Source organism: Carica papaya, chromosome 8, assembly GCF_054855325.1.
Source record: "Carica papaya isolate Zhongbai chromosome 8, ASM5485532v1, whole genome shotgun sequence".
Classification (NCBI taxonomy): Eukaryota; Viridiplantae; Streptophyta; class Magnoliopsida; order Brassicales; family Caricaceae; genus Carica; species Carica papaya.
Genome location: NC_142316.1, coordinates 17891907 through 17904199, shown reverse-complemented (window position 1 = coordinate 17904199; position 12293 = coordinate 17891907). Strand labels below are relative to the sequence as shown.

Genomic DNA, 12293 nt, shown 5'->3' with positions numbered 1-12293 from the left:
AAGCACCCTTACCTACGGAGTTCTGATAGAATCCGTTGAATTAGTGCTGGTATGATCGCACCTGTTTCATTTCGTGCTGAAAATACATACACTCCTTCTCCTTCTCTCCCCCTCCCATAAATTGTTTCCTTGTGCGTTCACACTGCACCTCTCCTTCTCGTTCTAATATCGATTAAAATGCCCCTGCTTCTTGACTCACATTTGCGTATAAACCAGCGGACCCTAGTTCCAGTCGCGCGTAACGTCGAACGACCCGTCTGAAAAAAAATTGGTGCGACACGAGGACTTCCCAGGAGGTCACCCATCCGAGTACTACTCTCGCCCAAGCACACTTAACTGCGGAGGTGCGATCATACCAGTACTAATGCACCGGATCCCATCAGAACTCCGCAGTGAATTGTGCTTAGGCGAGATTAGTAATCGGATGGGTGACCTCCTGGGAAGTCCTCGTGTCGCACTAATTTTTTTTCAGACGGGTCGTTCGACGGTACGCGTGTCTGGAACTAGGGTCCGCTAGTTTATAAGCAAATGTGAGTCAAGAAGTAGGGGCATTTTAATCGATATTAGAACGAGAATGAGAGGTGAAGTATGAACGCACAAGGAAACAAATGACGGGAGGGGGAAGAAAGGAAAAGGTGTATGCATTTGCAGCGCGAAATTAAACAGGTGCGATCATACCAGCACTAATGCAACGGATTCTATCAGAACTCCGTAGGTAAGGGTGCTTGGGCGAGAGTAGTACTAGCATGGGTTACCTCCTGCGAAGTCCTTATATTTCACCCATTTTCTTGTGAAGTCCTCGTGTTGCACTCATTTTTTTGCATATGATTCTTTCGACGTTACGCGCGACTTGAATTATGGTCCTCAGGTTTATTCGCATATGTGAGTCACGGCGCTGTAGCATTTTACTTGATATTAGAACGAGAACGGGAGGTGCAGTGTGCACGCACAAGGAAACAAATGACGGGAGGGGGAAGAAAGGGGAATGAGTTTATGTATGTGCAGCGCAAAATTAAACAAGTGCGATCATACCAGCACTAATGCACCGGATCCCATCAGAACTCCGCAGTGAAGTGTGCTTGGGCAAGATTAGTACTCGGATAGGTGACCTCTTGGGAAGTCCTCGTGTCGCACCAATTGTTTTTCAGACGGGTCGTTCGACGTTACGCGCGACTGGAATTAGGGTTCGCTGGTTTATACGCAAATGTGAGTCAAGAAGCAGGGGCATTTTAATCGATATTAGAACGAGAATGAGAGGTGAAGTGTGAACGCACAAGGAAACAAATGACCGGACGGGGAAGAAAGGAGATGGAGTGTATGTATTTGCAGCGCGAAATTAAATAGGTGCGATCATACCAGCACTAAAGCCCCGGATCCCATCAGAATTCCGTAGTTAAGTGTGCTTGGGCGAGAGTAGTACTCGGATGGGTGACCACTTGGAAAGCCCTGATGTTTCACCTATTTTTTCGGATGGGTTGTTCGACGTTACGCGCGAATGGAATTATAAACCGCTGGTTCATTTGCAAAGGTGAGTCACGATGCCAGGGCATATTACTTGATATTAGAACGAGAAAGAGAGATGCAGAGCGCACGCACAAGGAAACATATGACGGGAGGGGGAAGAAAGGAGAAGGAGTTTATGTATTTGCTGTGCGGAATTAAACGGATGCGATCATACCACCACTAATGCACCGGATCCCATCATAACTCCGCAGTTAAGTGTGCTTGGGCGAGAGTAGTACTCGGATGGGTGACCTCCTGGGAAGTCCTCGTGTATGTATTTGCAGTGCAGAATGAAACATGAGGGATCATACCAGCACTAATGCAACAGATTCTATCAGAACTCCGCAGTTAAGGGTGCTTAGGCGAGAAAAGTACTCGGATGGGTGACCTCCTGCGAAGTCCTTATATTTCACCCATTTTCTTGGGAGGTCCTCGTGTTGCACCCATCTTTTTGCAGATGATTCTTTCGACGTTACGCGCGACTTGATTTATGGTTCGCAGGTTTATTCGCAAATGTGAGTCACGGCGCTGTGGCATTTTACTTGATATTAGAATGAGTAAGGGAGGTGCAGTGCGCACGCACATGGAAACAAATGACGGGATGAGGAAGAAAAGAGAAGGAGTGTATGTATTTGAAGCGCAAAATTAAACAATTGGCATCATACCAGCACTAATGCACTGGATCCCATTAGAACTCTGCAGTTAAGTGTGCTTGGGCGAGAGTAGTACTCGGATGGTTGACCTTTTGGGAAGTCCTCGTATCGCAATAATTTTTTTTCAGATGGGTCGTTCGACGTTACGCGCAACTGGAACTATGGTCCGCTGGTTTATACGCAAATGTGAGTCAAGAATCAGGGGCATTTTAATCGATATTAAAACGAGAAGAAGAGGTGCAGTGTGAACGCACAAGGAAACAAATGATAGGAGGGCGGGAGGGAAGAAGGAGTGTATGTATTTTCAGCACGAAATTAAACAGGTGCGGTCACACCAGCACAAATGCACCGGATCCCATCAGAACTCTGCAGTTAAGTGTGCTTTGGCGAAAGTAGTACAATGATGGGTTACCTCCTGGGAAGTTCTCGTGTTGCACCCATTTTCTATTTTTCAAATGTGCCGTTCGACGTTACGCGCGACTTTAATTATGGTCCGCAGATTTATTCGCAAATGTGAGTCACGGCGCCGTGGCATTTTACATGATATTTGAACGACAACGAGAGGTGCAGTGCGCACGCACAAGGAAACAAATGACGGGAGGCGAAAGAAAGGAGAAGGAGTTTATATATTTGCAGCGCAAAATTAAACAGGTGCGATCATACCAGCACTAATGCACCGGATCCAATCAGAACTTCACAGTTAAGTGTTCTTGGGCGAGAGTAGTATTCAGATGGGTGACCTCCTGGGAAGTCCTCGTGTCGCACTAATTTTTTTTTTCAGACGGGTCGTTCGAAGTTACGCGCGACTGGAACTAGGGTCCACTGGTTTATACGCACATGGGAGTCAAGAAGCAGGGACATTTTAATCGATATTAGAACGAGAAGGAGAGATGCAGAGTGCACGCACAAGGAAACAAATGACGGGAGGGGGGATGGAGGGAGAAAAAGTGTATGTATTTGTAGCGCAGAATGAAACATGAGCAATCATACCAGCACCAATGCAACGGATTCGATCAGAACTCCGCAAGTTAAGGGTGCTTGGGCGAGAGTAGCACTAGGATGGGTGACCTCCTGCGAAGTCCTTATATTTCACCCATTTTCTTACGAAGTCCTCGTGTTGCACCCATTTTTTTGCAAATGATTCTTTCGACGATACGCGCGACTTGAATTATGGTCCTCAGGTTTATTCGCAAATGTGAGTCACGGCACCGTAGCATTTTACTTGATATTAGAACGAGAACGGGAGATGCAATGTGCACGCACAATTAAACAAATGACGGGAGTGGGAAGAAAGGAGAAGGAGTTTATGTATTTGCAGCGCACAATTAAATGGGTTCGATCATACCAGCACTAATGCACCGGATCCCATCAGAACTCCGCAGTTAAGTGTGCTTGGGCGAGAGTAGTACTCGGATGGGTGACCTCCTGGGAAGTCCTCGTGTCGCACCAATTTTTTTTCAGACGGGTCGTTCGACGTTACGCGCGACTGGAACTAGGGTCCGCTGGTTTATACGCAAATGTGAGTCAAGAAGCAGGGGCATTTTAATCGATATTAGAACGAGAATGAGAGGTGCAGTGTGAACGCACAAGGAAACAATTGATGGGAGGGGGAGGGAAGGAGAAGGAGTGTATGTATTTTCAGCATGAAATGAAACAAGTGCGATCATACCAGCACTAATGCAACAAATTCTATCAGAACTCCGTAGGTAAGGGCGCTTGGGCGAGAGTAGTACTAGCATGGGTTACCTCCTGTGAGGTCCTTATATTTCATATATTTTCTTGTGAAGTTCTCGTGTCGCACCAATTTTTTTTCAGACGGGTCGTTCGACGTTACGCGCGTCTGGAACTAGGGTCCGCTGGTTTATACACAAATGTGAGTCAAGAAGCAGGGGCATTTTAATCAATATTAGAATGAGAATGAGAGGTGAAGTGTGAACGCACAAGGGAACAAATGACGGGAGGGGGAAGAAAGGAGAAGGAGTGTATGTATTTGCAGCGCGAAACTAAACAGGTGCGATCATACTAGCACTAAAGCCCGAGATCCCATCAGAACTCCACAGTTAAGTGTGCTTGGGCGAGATTAGTACTCGGATGGTTGACCTCCTGGGAAGTCCTCGTGTCGCACCAATTTTTTTCCAGACGAGTCGTTCGACGTTACGCACGTCTGGAACTAGGGTCCGCTGGTTTATATGCAAATGTGAATCAAGAAGCAGGGGCATTTTAATCGATATAAGAACAAGAATAAGAGGTGAAGTGTGAACGCACAAGGAAAAAAATGATGGGAGGGGGAAGAAAGGAGAAGGAGTGTATGTATTTGCAGCGCGAAATTAAACAGGTGCGATCATACCAGCACTAAAGCTCCGGATCCCATCAGAACTCCGCAGTTAAGTGTGCTTGGGCGAGAGTAGTACTCGGATGGGTGTCCACCTGGGAAGCCCTCGTGTTGCACCTATTTTTTTTTTGGATGGGTTGTTCGACGTTACGCGCGAATGTAATTATAAAATAGTTGGTTCATTTGCAAAGGTGAGTCACGGTGCCGGGGCATATTACTTGTTATTAGAACGAGAAAGAGAGATGCAGAGTGCACGCACAAGGAAACTAATGACGGGAGGGGGGATGGAAGGAGACAGAGTGTATGTATTTGCAGTGCAGAATGATACATGAGGGATCATACCAGCACTAATGCAACGGATTCTATCAGAACTCCGCAGTTAAGGGTGCTTGGGCGAGAAAAGTACTCGGATTGGTGACCTCCTGCGAAGTCCTTATATTTCACCCATTTTCTTGGGAGGTCCTCATGTTGCACCCATCTTTTTGCAGATGATTCTTTCGACGTTACGCGCGACTTGATTTATGGTCCACAGGTTTATTCGCAAATGTGAGTCACGGCGCCGTGGCATTTTACTTGATATTAGAACGAGAACGGGAGGTGCAGTGCGCACGCAAAAGGAAACAAATGACGGGATGAGGAAGAAAAGAGAAGGAGTGTATGTATTTGAAGCGCAAAATTAAACAAGTGGCATCATACCAGCACTAATGCACTCGATCCCATCAGAACTCTGCAGTTAAGTGTGCTTGGGCGAGAGTAGTACTCGGATGCGTGACCTCTTGGGAAGTCCTCGTATCGCAACAATTTTTTTTCAGATGTGTCGTTCGACGTTACGCGCTACTGGAACTATGGTCTGCTGGTTTATACGCAAATGTGAGTCAAGAATCAGGGGCATTTTAATCGATATTAGAACGAGAAGGAGAGGTGCAGTGTGAACGCACAAGGAAACAAATGATGGGAGGGGGGAGGGAAGAAGGAGTGTATGTATTTTCAGCACGAAATTAAACAGGTGCGGTCACACCAGCACAAAAGCACCGGATCCCATCAGAACTCCGCAGTTAAGTGTGCTTTGGCGAAAGTAGTTCAATGATGGGTTACCTCATGGGAAGTTCTCATGTTGCACCCATTTTTTTTTTCTGACGTGCCGTTCGACGTTACGCGCGACTTGATTTATGGTCCGCAGGTTTATTCGCAAATGTGAGTCACGGCGCCGTGGCATTTTACTTGATATTAGAACAAGTACGGAAGGTGCAGTGCGCTCGCACAAGGAAACAAATGACGGGAGGATGAAGAAAAGATTAGGAGTGTATGTATTTGAAGCGCAAAATTAAACAAGTGGCATCATACCAGCACTAATGCACTGGATCCCATCAGAACTCTGCAGTTTAGTGTGCTTGGGCGAGAGTAGTACTCGGATGGGTGACTTCTTGAGAAGTCCTCGTATCGCAACAATTTTTTTTCAAATAGGTCGTTCGACATTACGCGCGATTGGAACTATGTTCCGCTGGTTTATACGTAAATGTGAGTCAAGAATCAGGGGCATTTTAATCGATATTAGAACGAGAAGGAGAGGTGCAATGTGAACGCAAAAGGAAACAAATGATGGGAGGGCGGGAGGGAAGAAGAAGTGTATGTATTTTCAGCACGAAATTAAACAGGTGAGGTAACACCAGCACAAATGCACCGGATCCCATCAGAACTCCGCAGTTAAGTGTGCTTTGGCGAAAGTAGTACAATGATGGGTTACCTCCTGGGAAGTTCTCGTGTTGCACCCATTTTCTTTTCTTCAGATGTGTCGTTCGACGTTACGCGCAACTTTAATTATGGTTCGCAGATTTATTCGCAAATGTGAGTCACGGTGCCGTGGCATTTTACTTGATATTTGAACGAGAACGAGAGGTGCAGTGCGCACGCACAAGGAAACAAATGACGAGAGGGGGAAGAAAGGAGAAGGAGTGTATGTATTTGCAGCCGGAAATGAAATAGGTGCGATCATACCAGCACTAATGCAACAGATTCTATCAGAACTCCGTAGGTAAAAGTTCTTGGGCGAGAGTAGTACTAGCATGGGTTACCTCCTGCGAAGTCCTTATATTTCACCTATTTTCTTGTGAAGTCCTCGTGTTGCACCCATTTTTTTGCAGATGATTCTTTCGACGTTACGCGCGACTTGTATTATGGTCCTCAGGTTTATTCGCAAATGTGAGTCACGGCGCTGTAGCATTTTACTTGATGTTAGAACGAGAACGGGAGGTGCAGTGCGCACGCACAAGGAAACAAATGACGGGAGGGGGAAGAAAGGGGAATGAGTTTATGTATTTGCAGCGCAAAATTAAACAGGTGCGATCATACCAGCACTAATGCACCGGATCCCTTCAGAACTCCATAGTGAAGTGTGCTTGGGCGAGATTAGTACTCGGATGGGTGACCTCCTGAAAAGTCCTCGTGTCGCACCAATTTTTTTTTAGACGGGTCGTTCGACGTTACGCTCATCTGGAACTAGGGTCCGCTGGTTTATACGCAAATGTGAGTCAAGAAGCAGGGGCATTTTAATCGATATTAGAACGAGAATGAGAGGTGAAGTGTGAACGCACAAGGAAACAAATGACGGGAGGGGGAAAAAAGGAGAAGGAGTGTATGTATTTGCAGCGCGAAATTAAAAAGGTGCGATCATACCAGCACTAAAGCTTCGGATCCCATCAGAACTCCGCAGTTAAGTGTGCTTGGGCGAGGGTAGTACTCGGATGGGTGTCCACTTGGGAAGCCCTCGTGTTGCACCTTTTTTTTTTCGGATGGGTTGTTCGACGTTACGCGAGAATGGAATTATAAACTGCTGGTTCATTTGCAAAGGTGAGTCACGGTGCCGGGGCATATTACTTGATATTAGAACGAGAAAGAGAGATGCAGAGTGCACGCACAAGAAAACAAATGACGGGAGGGGGGATGGAAAGAGAAAGAGTGTATGTATTTGCAGTGCAGAATGAAACATGATGGATCATACCAGCACTAATGCAACGGATTCTATCAGAACTCCGCAGTTAAGGGTGCTTGGGCGAGAAAAGTACACGGATGGGTGACCTCCTGCGAAGTCCTTATATTTCACCCATTTTCTTGGGAGGTCCTCGTGTTGCACCCATCTTTTTGCAGATGATTCTTTCGACGTTACGCGCGGCTTGATTTATGGTCCGCAGGTTTATTCGCAAATGTGAGTCACGGCGCCGTGGCATTTTACTTGATATTAGAACGAGTACGGGAGTTGCAGTGCGCACGAACAAGGAAACAAATGACGGGAGGAGGAAGAAAAGAGAAGGAGTGTATGTATTTGAAGCACAAAATTAAACAAGTGGCATCATACCAGCACTAATGCACTCGATCCCATCAGAACTCTGCAGTTAAGTGTGCTTGGGCGAGAGTAGTACTCGGATGGGTGACCTCTTGGGAAGTCCTCGTATCGCAACAATTTTTTTTCAGATGGGTCGTTTGACGTTACGCGCGACTGGAACTTTGGTCCGCTGGTTTAATGTGAGTCAAGAATCAGGGGCATTTTAATCGATATTAGAACGAGGAGAGGTGCTGTGTGAACGCACAAGGAAACAAATGATGGGAGGGGGGGAGGGAAGAAGGAGTGTATGTATTTTCAGCACAAAATTAAACAGGTGCTGTCACACCAGCACAATGCACCGGATCCATCAGAACTCCGCAGTTAAGTGTGCTTTGGCGAAAGTAGTACAATGATGGGTTACCTCCTGGGAAGTTCTCGTGTTGCACCTATTTTATTTTTCAGATGTGCCGTTCGATGTTACGCGCGACTTTAATTATGGTCCGCAGATTTATTCCCAAATGTGAGTCACGGCGCCGTGGCATTTTACTTGATATTTGAACGAGAACGAGAGGTGTAGTGCGCACGCACAAGGAAACAAATGACGGGAAGAGGAAGAAAGGAGAAGGAGTTTATGTATTTACAGCGCAAAATTAAAAAGTTGCCATCATACCAGCACTAATGCACCGGATCCCATTAGAACTCTGCAGTTAAGTGTGCTTGGGCGAGAGTAGTACTCAGATGGGTGACCTCCTGGGAAGTCCTCCTGACGCACTATTTTTTTTTTCAGACGGGTCGTTCGACGTTACGCGCGAATGGAAATAGGGTACACTGGTTTATACGCAAATGTGAGTCAAGAAGCAGGGGCATTTTAATCGATATTAGAACGAGAATGAGAGATGCAGAGTGCACACACAAGGAAACAAATGACGGGAGGGGGGATGGAGGGAGAAAAAGTGTATGTATTTGCAGTGCAGAATGAAACATGAGCAATCATACCAGCACACGTGCAACGGATTCTATTAGAACTCCGCAAGTTAAGGGTGCTTGGGCGAGAGTAGCACTAGGATGGGTGACCTCCTGCGAAGTCCTTATATTTCACCCATTTTCTTTGGAAGTCCTCGTGTTGCACACATTTTTTTGCAGATGATTCTTTCGACGATACGCGCGACTTGAATTATGGTCCTTAGGTTTATTCGCAAATGTGAGTCACGGCACCGTAGATTTTTTCTTGATATTAGAACGAGCACGGGAGGTGCAGTGCGCACGCACAAGAAAACAAATTACGGGAGGGGGAAGAAAGGAGAAGGAGTTTATGTATTTGCGGCGCAGAATTAGACGGGTGCGATCATACCAGCACTAATGTACCGGATCCCATCAGAACTCAACAGTTAAGTGTGCTTGGGCGAGAGTAGTACTCGGATGGGTGACCTCCTGGGAAGTCCTTGTGTCGCACAAATTTTTTTTCAGACGGGTCGAGAATGAGAGGTGAAGTGTGAACGCACAAGGAAACAAATGACGGGAGGGGGAAGAAAGGAGGAGTGTATGTATTTGCGGCGCGAAATTAAAGAGGTGCGATCATACCAGCACTAAAGCCCCAGATCCCATCAGAACTCCGTAGGTAAGGGTGCTTGGGCGAGAGTAGAACTAGCATGGGTTACCTCCTGCGAAGTCCTTATATTTCACCCATTTTCTTGTGAAGTCCTCGTGTTGCACCCATTTTTTTGCAGATAATTCTTTCGACGTTACTCGCGACTTGTATTATGGTCCTCAGGTTTATTCGCAAATGTGAGTCACGGCGCTGTAGCATTCTACTTGATATTAGAACGAGAACGGGAGGTGCAGTGCGCACGCACAAGGAAACAAATGACGGGAGGGGGAAGAAAGGGGAATGAGTTTATGTATTTGCAGCGTGAAATTAAACAGGTGCGATCATTCTAGCACTAATGCACTGGATCCCATCAGAACTCCGCAGTGAAGTGTGCTTGGGCGAGATTTGTACTCGGATGGGTGACCTCCTGGGAAGTCCTCGTGTCGCACCAATTTTTTTTCAGACGGGTCGTTCGACGATACGCGCGTCTAGAACTAGGGTCCGTTGGTTTATACGCAAATGTGAGTCAAGAAGGAGGGGCATTTTAATCGATATTAGATCGAGAATAAGAGGTGAAGTGTGAACGCACAAGGAAACAAATGACAGGAGGGGGAAGAAAGGAGAAGGAGTGTATGTATTTGGAGTGCGAAAGTAAACAGGTGCGATCATACCAGCACTAAAGCTCCGGATCCCATCAGAACTCCGCAGTTAAGTGTGCTGGGGCGAGCATAGTACTCGGATGGGTGACCAGTTGGGAAGTCCCCGTGTCGCACTAATTTTTTTTTTTAGACGGGTCGTTCGACGTTACGCGCAACTTGAACTAGGGTCCGCTGGTTTATACGCAAATGTGAGTCAAGAAGCAGGGGCATTTTAATTGATATTAGAACGAGAATGAGACATGCAGAGTGCACGCAAAAGGAAACAAATGACGGGAGGGGGGATGGAGGGAGAAAAAGTGTATGTATTTGCAGCGCAGAATGAAACATGAGCAATCATACCAGCACCAATGCAACGGATTCTATCAGAACTCCGCAGGTTAAGGGTGCTTGGGAGAGAAAAGTACTCGGATGGGTGACCTCTAGTGAAGTCTTTATATTTCACCCATTTTCTTGGAAGGTCCTCGTGTTGCACCCATCTTTTTGCAGATGATTCTTTTGACGTTACGCGCGACTTGATTTATGGTCTGCAGGTTTATTCGCAAATTTGAGTCACGGTCCCGTGGCATTTTACTTGATATTAGAACGAGTACGGGAGGTGCAGTGCGCACGCACAAGGAAACAAATGACGGGAGGAGGAAGAAAAGAGAAGGAGTGTATGTATTTGAAGCGCAAAATTAAACAAGTGGCATCATACCAGCACTAATGCACTGGATCCCATCAGAACTCTGCAGTTAATTGTGCTTGGGCGAGAGTAGTACTCGGATGGGTGACCTCTTGGGAAGTCCTCGTATCGCAACAATTTTTTTTCAGATGGGTCGTTCGACGATACGCGCGATTAGAACTATGGTCCGCTGGTTTATACGCAATTGTGAGTCAAAAATCAGGGGCATTTTTATCGATATTACAACGAGAAGGAGAGGTGCAGTGTGAACGCACAAGGAAACAAATGATGGGAGGGGGGGAGGGAAGAAGGAGAGTATGTATTTTCAGCATGAAATTAAACAGGTGCGGTCACACCAGCACAAATGCACCGAATCCCATCAGAACTCCGAAGTTAAGTGTGCTTTGGCGAAAGTAGTACAATGATGGGTTCCCTCCTAGGAAGTTCTCGTATTGCACCCATTTTCTTTTTTTAAGATGTGCCGTTCGACGTTACGCGCGACTTTAATTATGGTCCGCAGATTTATTCGCAAATGTGAGTCACGGCGCCGTGGCATTTTACTTGATATTTGAACGAGAACGAGAGGTGCAGTGCGCACGCACAAGGAAACAAATGACGTGAGGGGGAAGAAAGGAGAAGGAGTTTATGTATTTGAAGCGCTGAATTAAACGGGTGCGATCATACCAGCACTAATGCATCGGATCCCATCAGAAATCTGTAGTTCAGTGTGCTTAGGCGAGAGTAGTACTCGGATCTGTGACCTCCTAGGAAGTCCTTGTGTCGCACTAATTTTTTTTTTCAGACGGGTCGTTCAACGTTACGCGCGACTGGAACTAGGGTCCGCTGGTTTATACGCAAATGTGAGTCAAGAAGCAGGGGCATTTTAATCGATATTAAAACGAGAAGGAGAGATGCAGAGTGCACGCACAAGGAAACAAATGACGGGAGAGGGGATGGAGGGAGAAAAAGTGTATGTATTTGCAGCGTAGAATGAAACATGAGCAATCATACCAGCACCAATGCAACGGATTCTATCAGAAGTCCGTAAGTTAAGGGTGCTTGGGCGAGAGTAGCACTAGGATGGGTGACTTCCTGCGAAGTCCTTATATTTCACCCATTTTCTTAGGAAGTCCTCGAGTTGCACCCATTTTTTTGCAGATGATTCTTTCCACGATACGCGCGACTTGAATTATGGTCCTCAAGTTTATTCGCAAATGTGAGTCACGGCACCGTAGCATTTTACTTGATATTAGAACGAGCACGGGAGGTGCAGTGCGCACGCAAAAGGAAATAAATGACGGGAGGGGGAAGAACGAGGAAGGAGTTTATGTATTTGCAGCGCGGAATTCACCTGGTGCGATCATACCAGCACTAGTGCATCGGATCCCATCAGAACTCCGCAGTTAAGTGTGCTTCGGCGAGAGTAGTACTCGGATGGGTGACCTCCTGGGAAGTCTTCGTGTCGCAACAATTTTTTTTCAGACGGGTCGTTCGACGTTACACGCGACTGGAACGAGGGTCCACTGGTTTATACGCAAATGTGAGTCAAGAAGCAGGGGCATTTTTATCGATATTAGA

The 12293-nt window shown here is 46.5% G+C and overlaps 3 non-coding genes and 21 pseudogenes across 3 annotated transcripts; all 24 read left to right on the top strand.

Annotated features, from left to right (window-relative positions):
* The first annotated feature begins 342 nt into the window (after positions 1-342).
* On the top strand, positions 343-461 carry LOC148246472 (5S ribosomal RNA; annotated as a pseudogene).
* A 557-nt stretch (positions 462-1018) lies between these two features.
* LOC148246471 (5S ribosomal RNA) lies at positions 1019-1137 on the top strand (annotated as a pseudogene).
* Positions 1138-1342: 205 nt separating this feature from the next.
* LOC148246470 (5S ribosomal RNA) lies at positions 1343-1461 on the top strand (annotated as a pseudogene).
* A 203-nt stretch (positions 1462-1664) lies between these two features.
* Positions 1665-1784, top strand: LOC148246469 (5S ribosomal RNA; annotated as a pseudogene).
* A 370-nt stretch (positions 1785-2154) lies between these two features.
* On the top strand, positions 2155-2273 carry LOC148246468 (5S ribosomal RNA; annotated as a pseudogene).
* A 204-nt stretch (positions 2274-2477) lies between these two features.
* Positions 2478-2596, top strand: LOC148246467 (5S ribosomal RNA; annotated as a pseudogene).
* A 209-nt stretch (positions 2597-2805) lies between these two features.
* On the top strand, positions 2806-2924 carry LOC148246466 (5S ribosomal RNA; annotated as a pseudogene).
* Positions 2925-3487: 563 nt separating this feature from the next.
* LOC148246465 (5S ribosomal RNA) lies at positions 3488-3606 on the top strand. Its single transcript, XR_015815226.1, has one exon. It is a non-coding gene; the product is annotated as a 5S ribosomal RNA (ribosomal RNA).
* A 559-nt stretch (positions 3607-4165) lies between these two features.
* On the top strand, positions 4166-4284 carry LOC148246464 (5S ribosomal RNA; annotated as a pseudogene).
* A 205-nt stretch (positions 4285-4489) lies between these two features.
* On the top strand, positions 4490-4608 carry LOC148246463 (5S ribosomal RNA). Its single transcript, XR_015815740.1, has one exon. It is a non-coding gene; the product is annotated as a 5S ribosomal RNA (ribosomal RNA).
* Positions 4609-5171: 563 nt separating this feature from the next.
* On the top strand, positions 5172-5289 carry LOC148246462 (5S ribosomal RNA; annotated as a pseudogene).
* A 203-nt stretch (positions 5290-5492) lies between these two features.
* Positions 5493-5611, top strand: LOC148246461 (5S ribosomal RNA; annotated as a pseudogene).
* A 208-nt stretch (positions 5612-5819) lies between these two features.
* LOC148246460 (5S ribosomal RNA) lies at positions 5820-5937 on the top strand (annotated as a pseudogene).
* A 204-nt stretch (positions 5938-6141) lies between these two features.
* LOC148246459 (5S ribosomal RNA) lies at positions 6142-6260 on the top strand (annotated as a pseudogene).
* Positions 6261-6823: 563 nt separating this feature from the next.
* Positions 6824-6942, top strand: LOC148246458 (5S ribosomal RNA; annotated as a pseudogene).
* Positions 6943-7147: 205 nt separating this feature from the next.
* Positions 7148-7266, top strand: LOC148246457 (5S ribosomal RNA). Its single transcript, XR_015815945.1, has one exon. It is a non-coding gene; the product is annotated as a 5S ribosomal RNA (ribosomal RNA).
* Positions 7267-7827: 561 nt separating this feature from the next.
* LOC148246456 (5S ribosomal RNA) lies at positions 7828-7945 on the top strand (annotated as a pseudogene).
* Positions 7946-8463: 518 nt separating this feature from the next.
* On the top strand, positions 8464-8582 carry LOC148246455 (5S ribosomal RNA; annotated as a pseudogene).
* A 562-nt stretch (positions 8583-9144) lies between these two features.
* On the top strand, positions 9145-9263 carry LOC148246454 (5S ribosomal RNA; annotated as a pseudogene).
* A 465-nt stretch (positions 9264-9728) lies between these two features.
* LOC148246453 (5S ribosomal RNA) lies at positions 9729-9847 on the top strand (annotated as a pseudogene).
* Positions 9848-10052: 205 nt separating this feature from the next.
* Positions 10053-10171, top strand: LOC148246452 (5S ribosomal RNA; annotated as a pseudogene).
* A 564-nt stretch (positions 10172-10735) lies between these two features.
* Positions 10736-10853, top strand: LOC148246451 (5S ribosomal RNA; annotated as a pseudogene).
* A 204-nt stretch (positions 10854-11057) lies between these two features.
* On the top strand, positions 11058-11176 carry LOC148246450 (5S ribosomal RNA; annotated as a pseudogene).
* Positions 11177-12067: 891 nt separating this feature from the next.
* On the top strand, positions 12068-12186 carry LOC148246449 (5S ribosomal RNA; annotated as a pseudogene).
* Positions 12187-12293: the final 107 nt, after the last annotated feature.